The sequence below is a fragment of the Pinus tabuliformis genome, chromosome 9 (assembly GCF_031772625.1).
Source record: "Pinus tabuliformis cultivar Carrire ecotype Pingquan chromosome 9, CPIR1, whole genome shotgun sequence".
NCBI lineage: Eukaryota > Viridiplantae > Streptophyta > Pinopsida > Pinales > Pinaceae > Pinus > Pinus tabuliformis.
The window spans coordinates 1,628,323,542-1,628,334,817 of NC_142307.1; the positions used below are offsets into that span (position 1 = coordinate 1,628,323,542).

The window sequence follows — 11,276 nt, forward strand, 5'->3', positions numbered from 1 at the left end:
GGGAAACAGAGTCACCGACTGGGTGATTGCTCGAGGCGACGCGGAAGGGACGGCCATAGCCTCTGGCCTATGCAGTTTTGGCCTCCAACGCGTGTTGACGGAGCTCCTGAAACCCTTTCGATCAACATGCAAGGATGTGATTATTTGGCCCATTGCCAGGGAAGATCCCGACGTCATTGCCATAGCAGATACAATTGAAGGATTGAAAAAATCAAAGGTAGATCGGAAGGATAAGATCGGGAAGATGAACGAGGACAGAGATCGGCAGACAATCCTTGTCATTTGGCTCAGAATCCATTTCAGGGGCGGAAAATCGCTGGGGTTTGGGCCGTTTTATGCAGGTATAGCCTGTTGGCTGTTCATCAGGCCAATCGCTCCACTGCTGTCCTTTGCACGCAAAGAGGGGGGACTGCATGTAGCAGATCCAACCCATCTCACAAATGCATGGCTCAAATTCCACAGATCCAGGCCGGATCTAACAGATTGGAGCAAGTTTCAAGATTATACGGAACCCAGTCAACAGATCGGCGGGAATAAGCATCGAATGATCAGAGGGCACGCTTTTCTCATCATACAAAAGGTAGATCGACCCAATAAGAGGCAAGATCTGGAAGAACGCACACAGCTAGACCATCTGGCAACCAACATAGACACTAGTTCAGGCAGAGCTCAACCAAACCGCAGACAACAGGTAACCAAAAATAGTTTTCAGATTTTCATTAAAACCCCTCAGAAGAAATCTTTCTTAATATGGGTAAGTGGAGATAGCTCTGTTTCACTGTTAAAGCAGCAAATTTGTGCTTCGACTGGATATGCTGGCCAGATCCAACACCTAGTCAGCGGAAGGTGGTCTCTCCAGGACCACAGAACCATGGGGAGCTACGAGATCAGCCCAGGAGAAACCATTGCCTTGAATCTCAGGCTGAGAGAAGGGGCACCATCTCAGGGACAGCCAAGCAGTTCAGGAGGGGAAAAGGGGAAAACAGTACCCCAGCATAAACCCAAGGGAGCTCCATCATATAAAAACATTCTTCAAGGCAACAGAGAGTCAGGATCTCCCCCAGATCAAGGTGGATATACACCTCGGCCATACATAGTAGAACAGCTAGGGTAAACTCCAGCCCTTAATCTTGATTCCACAGGGATGGATGACTATGTTAAGTCATATGAATCGCAGTCCCTAATATGCCGATTCAACAGTTTCTGGCCAACACCAACGAATCTATTTCCCTGGATCTTCAAAAATTGGACCATGGAATGCGATATACACTTATTCTCTAAAGGTTTCTTCATAGTCAGATTTGCATCCATGGAAGCCATAGATACAATCATCAATGTCGGGCCTTGGTTCTGGGGAACGACGGGGCTGTTTATAACCCCATGGTTCACAGACTTCGATCCAAACAAAATGACAGTCACCAAAGTGCCGGTATGGGTTCGTCTTTACAACCTCCCCCTACACTTCTGGAGCGAACGAGTCTTGGAAGGAATTGGGAACAACATCGGGAAATACATCAAAACAGATATGGAAAGGATTGATGAAAGGATTTTCACTTTCGCACGAATCTGTGTGGAAGTGGATTTAAGTAAAGGGCTGCCTGACAATATAAGGCTGATATACAAACAACAAAATTGGCTGCAAGCACTAGACTATGAAAATACTGCCTTCAGGTGTAGGCTCTGCAGACAAACAGGACACTTGCAAAGCACATGTCCAGAAGCCAAAAAAGTAAATAGCAAAAGAAAGCAGAAAGGGAAGCAAAAGAAAGGCTGGTTCTTTTCCCCTCCGGTCTCAGATGATGAAGAATCAGAAGCTAAAGAGGAAGACACTACCACAGAGGAAGCCGAGGCTCCCCAGGAAACGGGGAACCAGAAGGAAACCACAACAGATACCAAGGTCTCACAGCTTCACCCAAATCATTCAGAGAAGACAAATGATGACCAGAACATGGGGGGGATAAAGCGGCACCACCAATCAGACACATCAGACTCAGACAAGGAATTAGGCACGCAGAAAGAAGAAACACAGTTAGTCATTGCCTCGATCGAGCCCACTCAAGGAGCATGGCGCAAGGTCGAAAAGAAAAAAGGAAGAAAAACCTGAAGCGTGAGTCTTACTCACAAATGTAATTCAGTTTTTTCTTGCTTTCACTCCTCTTCCTCTCTCTCTCCCTCTTTTTTCTCTCTTTCTCTCTCTCTTCTCTTCTCATCATTTTTTCACGTTAGTCCTGTAATGTTGCGAAGGGTGCCAAGGCACTCGAGCCCATTGGGCAGCTTATGGAAATGCATCATGCATCTGCAATTGTAACTTTTCATTTTTTAAATAAAAGGTTACAGATTTTTTCTTCGGAAAAAAAGAAAAACAATTTTTAACTAGAATTAACTATTTCATTAATTTTTTTAACTATTAGTAATTCATTATAAAATTGTTTAATTGATATAATTGAGGTTTCATTAATCATATTGGATTTTAGGATCTTGGGCTTATAACCTAGATACTCAATAAAGTTTCTAGGCGAGACTACAAAGTAATACATGTGGCTTGTTGAGGATATTTTTTTCCTCAAACCACTATATGAAACCTTTACAAGAGTAAAATCTTTTAAGGTGAAAATTCTTTTTAGGGTATAAATATTGGAAAAATGTTTCCACCTAGAGACATATAATTACTCTTGGCATTTAATAGTTATGGGATTATATATATATATATATATATATATATATATATATATATATATATATATATATATATCCTTTCTTGAGATTCTAGTGTGTCCATGATATATTGGAACATCTCTTGTTGCATCGATGTTCCCCTATTGAGACCAGCGACTGCACATAAACCAGAAGCCACGATTCCCATCTTGCCACTCTGCCCCTATGAGTTCGGGTCTTGCCCATATCCTATTCCCATGCTTCTACTACCTACTTCATGGTCTCCTTGTGCCAGGACACTACACCAGGCTCCCTCTGCTCCCACTAGGCTAACTACCGAACTTCTCTCGCCTCCAACTCCACGTCTGCCCCGAGATTTTCCTCTTGTAATTTCGACAATGTGACTACTATAAATAACATCGTCTCCCATATTACCACCTCGGGCACCAACTAGCTTTGGTGTCCCCTAGTTTAGATGGAATGGTTCCTTCTTTGCCAATACATGAGTGCACAAGGATCGGGGAACGGACTTCATCATGGAAGACCAACCGCGAGCCAGAGTCCTGAAAAAAACCTAAATCAATGCCAATGTCCACTTATACATCCCTTGAACCATGCCACCAATAACTACATACTCTACCAGCCAGCCAACTATGACTAGGGACCCTACACTCCACATCATAGCCAGGATATGCAAAATGACCCAGCGCCTCTAGTCGCCACTATGTGAGTTCACCACAAAACTACTAGAGACCCTGGTTAAAACTGCCAAAATACCCCTCACCAGGAGGGTCTAAAGGAAGGACGCTCTCTTACATATTGGAAAGGCCAAAAACCTAGACTCCTAGAAACCCGAGTGATGCCAGAGCCATTGGGCTTCCATAAATGGAATTCGATGAACAAAACCTTCAAGAAAGAAGAACTAGAAAAAACCACTCACAGAGAGCCAAAATAAGGTATGCTTTAGAACCTCATGCCAAGTAAAATCACAACCAACATAAAGTTGTGTACCACTGCCCACAACGCCAACTGCTAAACACAAACAACCGATGCACCACCACCCGAGATACCAACACAACAAACTTCCCAGGCCCAATACCCCTCAACCCAATACCAACCACTTCTCCAACCAACAGATCCTCTATCCAGAAAATGAAAAAGAAGGTTTCACCTAGAACGACAAGGAGGGAGGTGTTACCTTAATGATCCCGTAGGAGGAAGGGTGACGGATGGAAGACCATCGCCATACCCATGCAACCTAGATAAATAAAACAACATACCAATTCACATCCTTCTAAGGGTTGAATACCATCCATAGTGTTGCATGATCGACACTATTCAACCACCTAGACACAAGCCCCATTAATCACTAGACAGTATTATTCCTTCTCATGCATGCAACGGATGATGTTTCACATGATCGAATCGAGAGACATTAATCATGACATTATGGGAAGGTAGATTTCCTTCTCTCCTCCACCCATGCGAAATGTTGTGAATCATGCATCAAACATCAATGGATTAAAGTTGTCCACGAACCCCTGAATTGAAGTATCTTATTATTATTAAAAGATGAAATAGAATTAAATATAAAATTTCTTTAATGTATATTTTATAATACATAACTTAAAGCATTATATATATATTGGAAATGCCAAGGCGTCTACTCTATTGTATTTTTCTTTTTCTGACGTTATCATATTAAATATTTTTTTTAAATATTAAAAAAACGCAAAATATTTATCTTAATATATTTTTGAAAAATAAAATACTTATTTTTTTTTCACATAAGATAAATATTTAAATAATTAAAAAAATATTAACATTTCCAAAAGTGTGGGCACACCTCCATAGATGGTGAACAAAACATATGAAGTGCCCAAGCAAAAACATAAGATTAGGAGTAAGATGCCTTATCTATTGGAATAACACTACAGTTGTTAAAATATTAAATTGGGGATTTTAAATTCTCTACAATAAAGAAAAATATAAATATGTAATTTAATAATAGAAAAATACACATTAGTTTATATTTTATAATATTCTAATTGTTATTTAGAATGTGATAATTTTTTTTATTTAAATAGTAAATATATTACATATATTCTTTATTGTTAACCATATACTAGGCAAATATTTATTTAGAGGATCATAAATATTATTATATTATTATTTAGACTTTTTATCAGTATGGAACAAAAATAAAAGTAATATGCCAAATATTTTAGTAGTTGATATTGATTTAATATAAAAATAATATATATAATTATTTTATTATTAATTTAAATTTATTTATGGGAATATAATTAATTTTTTTAAATATTAAATTGGAGATTTTAAATTTCTCCACCATACAAAAAAAATATAATCATGTAATTTGACAATAGAAAAATACACATAAGTTTACATTTTATAATATTGATTATTAGTCCCTGCCGGACTATAGCGTTCGATGGACCGTTGACCACGTATTAGTTCTTGAGTTGACCATAAATTTCCAGTGTTTAAGTGATTTTAAGCAAAGTTTATCCCCAAGGATATCGGTGTAAAAAACTTATAACCAAAGTTTTGAATTCAAGGTCTTATTGCAGGCCTCACGTGCCCCGATGTTATTTCAGCAGGGACAAGTAATTTTATCCTAAGTTTTTCAATTGCGCAAACAAGCTGCCATCTGCCATTTCTTATTTCAGCCGGGACAAGTAATTTTATCCTAAGTTTTTCAATTGCGCAAGCAAGCTGCCATCTGCCATTTCTTCTGGGCACTTGTCACTTCTTCTACGCTCCTATCTCCTCTCGCTGATAACTTCGTGGCAGCACATGTCGCTGAATGGCCGCTGCATGTAGTTTCATCTATTCCAGAAAATTGAACAATGCGACCTTGTTACATTAAAGGGGCTCTGTGCCCCTAAGCTGACACAGGAATTCCCGCATTCTCAATTGATCGGCCCTAATTTAGCTGTATCTGCTGCTGGCCTCAGCTTCCTACGTCAACTGTGGAGGTTTCCCTGTTTCTCAGCTTCATACTTTAAAGAAGCGCAGACCGATTCCATACATGGAAGCCTGCAGATTCTTCTTCCGATGTTTAATAGCTCGCTGTTGAAAGCCCTGGCGGCCTTTTACAACTGAAATTGTGGCAATGGCTGATCGTCCGGCCGGGAGAAACCTCGGGATGCGCGAGGGGCTGAGAAGGTATTCGTGCGACCTTTAATGCTTTTCCCTCTATCACTAATTAAAAATTAGCTGATCTTGATCAACCATATCTTTTCTGCCTGCGAAATTATGTATTTGCTTTTCTTGTTTATGGGCGCTACATTTTGGCTTTTGGAAAAGAATTCATAATCCAAAGATTTTACGCCGATGTCATCGATATTACTGACTGTAGTTCGTTATTTTTTTGTTCTTTGAAGCTTTTCTTCATGCACTCATATCTTTTCAAAATTTACGTAGAAATTGATACCAAATTCAACTAGTTCTTCTGTTGTATTTGATTTTTTTTTTATTTTTTTTTTTATTTTTTTTTTTTCCTTCAGGCTGATTCGATTTTGTAATTTTTTCAATGGTTTTTTCCTTGAGCTGTAAAATTTTACAATTGCCCAAAATTTTCACAGAAAGGTTTGGTTCTCGTTTCCACCAAAATCAACGAGTTCCTGTTGTGTTTCAAGAATATTTTTCGTTAGGCACTTTGAAGTATTTTTTGCTTTCAAAGTCTTGCTGCAAAACTTTAGTACCTCTTTTTAGATTTGCTAAACGGTCTTTTTCCTTAATTCATCAGTTACTGTGTTTGTTTTATTGAGATCGAGAAATGGCAGACATCAGGTAAGGCTTCTGTTTTGCTTTCACATGTTCACCCATAACAATCAATGCTTAACGCGGGGTTGCTATTTTACCTGTGTTATTTCACGGCCTATTCCACCATAGGAGAAACTGTCACCTTCCCTCCATGGTCGAAAAGGTGGTCGAAAAGGTGATATCAGCTTCGCTCTGTCCTTCTCCATCTTTTTAATCATCAGCCATGGCTTATGCATAGATCCTCTCGTAAGGCAAGCGAAGCATTCATTCATCAACCAACAACAGCAGCTGAGAACCACCATGGAACGCTTGTGAGCTATTAAATTTTAGACATACTATAATCAGGTAAGAAGATTGATTCTTTTATTATATTTTTACATATTGTATTCATGTTTCACAGATCAATACACGATATTCTGTTTTGCTTTCATATGTTCACCCATAACAATCAATGCTTAATGTGGGGTTGCTATTTTACATTCATTTTTAACAATGTTTTTTGGGCGATAAAATATTCCACCCATTATTGCAAACTTCACATGCCCCCATGTAGTAAGGTTGCAACAATTTTATTTTATCCAAAGTGGGTTATGGCAAGGTTTTCTAATATCAGCAATTTTATTTTATCCAAAGTAAGGTGGTGGCAAGGTTTTCTAATATCTAAAGTCAAGTCTTATCTTGGAAAAGTTTTTTATATCTAATCTTTTTAGAACAAGAGGAAATTTATTTATATACAAATTTACTGCCAGATGGTTATCTGCATGGCTATTTCTGTATTTATTTAAGAACCCTGACGTGTAACCCAGGAAGAAGAGCATAAGAGTAGTTAAGCGTTGAGTTTCTTTTCCCTGCAACTCAAATCAATTCATAATAGAAAGAAAGAAAGAATCCCTTTGTTGATGAACAATTTGGAAGAGATTTCCGAAAGAGTTTTTGTGGAGACCATCATTAGCACAACACTGTGCATCATCAGCACCACAGCATCGCATTTAAGAATTTTTAAAGCAACTCTTTCTCTGGTATGCTTTCTGCAAGCTTGAGCTTTCTGCTACCTTGAATGATATATATTAGATGTATTCTGCACAACCAGTAAAAAAATATCTCAAGTACGCTTTCTAGTAATATTTCTGGAACCTTGAGCAATATATAATAAATATACCAATACAAAGAGAAAATATATCTAGGAAGTGTAATAGATAGATTCCACTTTATGCAATCGATTCCAAGTTACAAGTTGTTGTTTCTGTTTGATTTTCTCTTATATCTATACTGCAGTAAAAAATAATAGGAATTTTTTTGTGTACCTTGGAGAGATTAATGATTTGGCCTTGAGTTGTATCTGCAGCACTTACAAGTTTGGAATGAATCACCATCTGCCCACCAATGAACCTTATATCTGCAGCGCTTGCATGTTTTGAATGAATCACCATCTACCCACCAATGAACCTTATGAGCTCGGGTGCTATGTAGGTATTTAGACTAAAAACTCGAGGTTGAAAACATGTATGCATTTTTTTCTCCTCCTTTTGGAGTCACCAAGCCTACCACATCCACACCAAGTCCTTTCCACACCAAGCCCTTATAATGCTCACCAGAGCTTGACAAGAGAGAATTAGGCCTGCGTAAAGAGAATTAAGCCTGCATAAAGGGCTATATATCATAGTGCTCCTACTTTCTTAGAAAGGAAGGCATCACACCGCCCGTGACCAAGGGCAGCCATCACACCCTGTGTGACCAACACTGTACGAAGGTTGTTTCAACATTTTTGTTTATATAATATCTTTTACCACAATTTTTACCCATAGTGTCTTCTTTGTCATATCCCATCCCATCTTTGCCCCTATCTTTGCCCCTACGATCCTTCTTTTAACCCATTCACTGCAACAAACACCCTCTTCGTGGAACTTAAACCCACTTTCTCCCACTCCTTCTCAAAAAATAACCTATTCACTACCACAAACACCCTTTTCGTGGAACTTAAACCAACTTTATCCCACCCCTTCTTAGAAAACAACCCATTCACTGCAACAAATACCCTTTTCCTGGAACTTAAACCCACTTTCTCCCACCTCTTCTCAGAAAACTTCCGCCACCCCTTGCTCGTTCTTCGCTTTGTACATATCCAGCACGTATTGCGAGTTAGGTTTTCAGGGATCCAAGTTAGCAGAATTACTGATGTTCTAAAAATGATGAGTGGAATTAGGAATTGGAAATGGAATACCAAAGTAAAACAGAGGATTGGAGCAAGGAATCTGAGTGAAAAACAGGGAAGCTGAGAGCAACGAAGGGAAGAAAATGTTTGTCATGCTGAGGGAAGACAATGTTTGTGTTGTGTTGGCGAATTTGTAAAGGCGAGTAGGGTGGCACAGCGCATTACCTCACGTCCACCTACTCACCTACTCCATTGCATGCATGTAACCAACGTGGCATCTGCATGTCGCAGGTAATGGACTACTAGCAAACGAACATGCAGGTAATGGACCAACAACAAACGAACAATAGGGGGAGACGTGGGATGGAAGGAAACCGAGGAGAGTGGACAGGTGGAAACATACACCAAGAAATGGTGGGAGACCGTGATGGGAGATACGACTGCCAGGAAAGTAAAAAGGTAACCGTAACGGCTTAAAATATACAATTTTATTAATATTTTGTCATTCTCAAACGGGACCTCTATGATGGGCGTAGACTGTGAGAAACCATGAATGTTGGCTAAGAATTCGTTGTAGTTCATTATATATTATGTATTTTATGCCTTTAAATTTACCCGCTTGGTTTTCAATGATAAAAATTTAGTTAGTAAAATTTTTATATTGCAACATATTTTACCAATGGTTTGATTTTTAAAAAGTTAAACAGATTTAACTAGTAGTTAATTTATATATTTAACTGAGATTTATTCATTTGTTGCTTCTATTTTACCACAAGTTTTACCCACAAGTTTTACCAATCGTTTGATCTTTAAAAAGTTAAATAGATTTAACTTTCAGTTAATTTACATATTTAACTAAGATTTATTCATCTGTTGCTTCTAGATTTAACTTTTAGTTAATTTACATATTTAACTAAGATTTATTCATCTGTTGCTTATTGAAAAAATTGCTTCTAAAAATTAAAATGAACAAAATCATAATATACATCCAACAGAATATAAATCAGGTAACAATAATCTATTTCAAAAAACAATCTTACAATCTGTTTACAATCTGTTTTTCACTCTAGCCTTATCTTACAATCTGTTTTTCACATAAATCAGGTAACAATAATCTATTTCAAAAAACAATCTGTTTTTCACTCTAGCCTTATCTTACAATCTGTTTTTCACATAAATCAGGTAACAATAATCTATTTCAAAAAACAATCTTACAATCTGTTTTTCACTCTAGCCTTATCTTACAATCTGTTTTTCACTCTAGCCTTGTGTTTTACAGGTTTTGAAGTTTCTAAAAGTTAAATAAATCTAGGAAACTCCCCGAGTATGAGTTATTAATTCATTAATTCATTATCTTGGATTTTTGACACTGATGGATTCCATCTTCAATGAGGAAATATTTATGCATCTTAGAAACACTCTTGTGCAGATTTGAACAACCTATAGGATCTCATAACGAACTTATATGTGAAAGATTTGATACGTTCCACGGATCGATTGACGCCTACCAATTCTGTTCGCTTGATCTAAACTTTCAAACGAATTAACTGAAAGACAACAATCAAATTTATATTTGATTCATCAAATGTTCACTATCTCCGTCGGTAGATGAGCCTTTAAATTTGTATCTTTGTCCCATAACCTGCATAATAATATAACAAAGAACTTGATTGTATCCTAACCGTGCATGTAAGATAACAAAATTTTCCAGATTGGAAAACCCTATACCTTCTAATACGAGAAGGAAGGATACAAGTTCAAATGGTCTAGATTCATCGAATCTGAATATATGATAAGCGAATAGGGTCGAACTTGTCGACACAGCCACAACCTTGATCATTTTAAACACTCTTGTGCAGATTTGAAACCACTCTTGTGCAGATTTGAAACCACGGTCTTTTTTTGCAATGAATATTCCTAGCTTGAAAGACTGCTAATTATATTTCTTTGCAATGAATATTCCAATCTTGAAAGACTGCTAATTATATTTCTTTGCAATGAATATTCCAAGCTGGAAAGACTACTTCCTTAAATAATACAACATAGGTTCATTGTTGACACCGATTTCTTTGCAATGAATATTCCAAGCTGGAAAGACTACTTCCTTAAATAATACAACATAGGTTCATTGTTGACACCGATGGATTCCATCTTCAATGAGGAAATATTTATGCATCTTAGAAACACTCTTGTGCAGATTTGAAACCACGGTCCTTTTCTTTGCAATGAATATTGCAAGCTTGAAAGACTGCTAATTATATTTCTTTGCAATGAATATTCCAAGCTGGAAAGACTACTTCCTTAAATAATACAACATAGGTTCATTTGAGTTGTTCAAAAAAATAGTTTTGCTGAATACTATAAATAAGTAAGTTGTTGGGCCGACCATTTTTACTGCAACACATTATTCAAAAGTTTTTCTTTCATTATATTCTTATAATTCTTTTTTGATGGACTCTCTGACTGATGTACAGATATTCACTGACTAATGTGTCATTTCATGACCACTCGAATTAGATTATTCAAAAAATAATTTCATGACCACTTGAATTACATTATTAAAAAAATAGTTTTGCTAAATACTATAAATAAATAAGTTGATGAGCTGACCATTTTTAATTTTCTATCGTTATATTCGTAAAATTATTTTTTATTGACTCTTTCACTGACTAACTAAGTC

General features: G+C 37.2%; 1 long non-coding RNA gene across 3 annotated transcripts; it reads left to right on the plus strand.

The window, feature by feature from the left end:
* Window positions 1-5,340: 5,340 nt before the first annotated feature.
* On the plus strand, window positions 5,341-9,163 carry LOC149155057 (uncharacterized). Of its 3 annotated transcripts, XR_016263329.1 has the most exons (3): window positions 5,474-5,844; window positions 6,428-6,789; window positions 8,888-9,163. It is a non-coding gene; the product is annotated as an uncharacterized LOC149155057 (long non-coding RNA). The 3 variants fall into 3 exon arrangements; XR_016263328.1 differs by lacking the exon at window positions 8,888-9,163 and having other exon boundaries at window positions 5,341-5,844; window positions 6,428-6,874; XR_016263330.1 differs by lacking the exon at window positions 8,888-9,163 and having other exon boundaries at window positions 5,341-5,844; window positions 6,574-6,874.
* The last annotated feature ends 2,113 nt before the right edge of the window (window positions 9,164-11,276 follow it).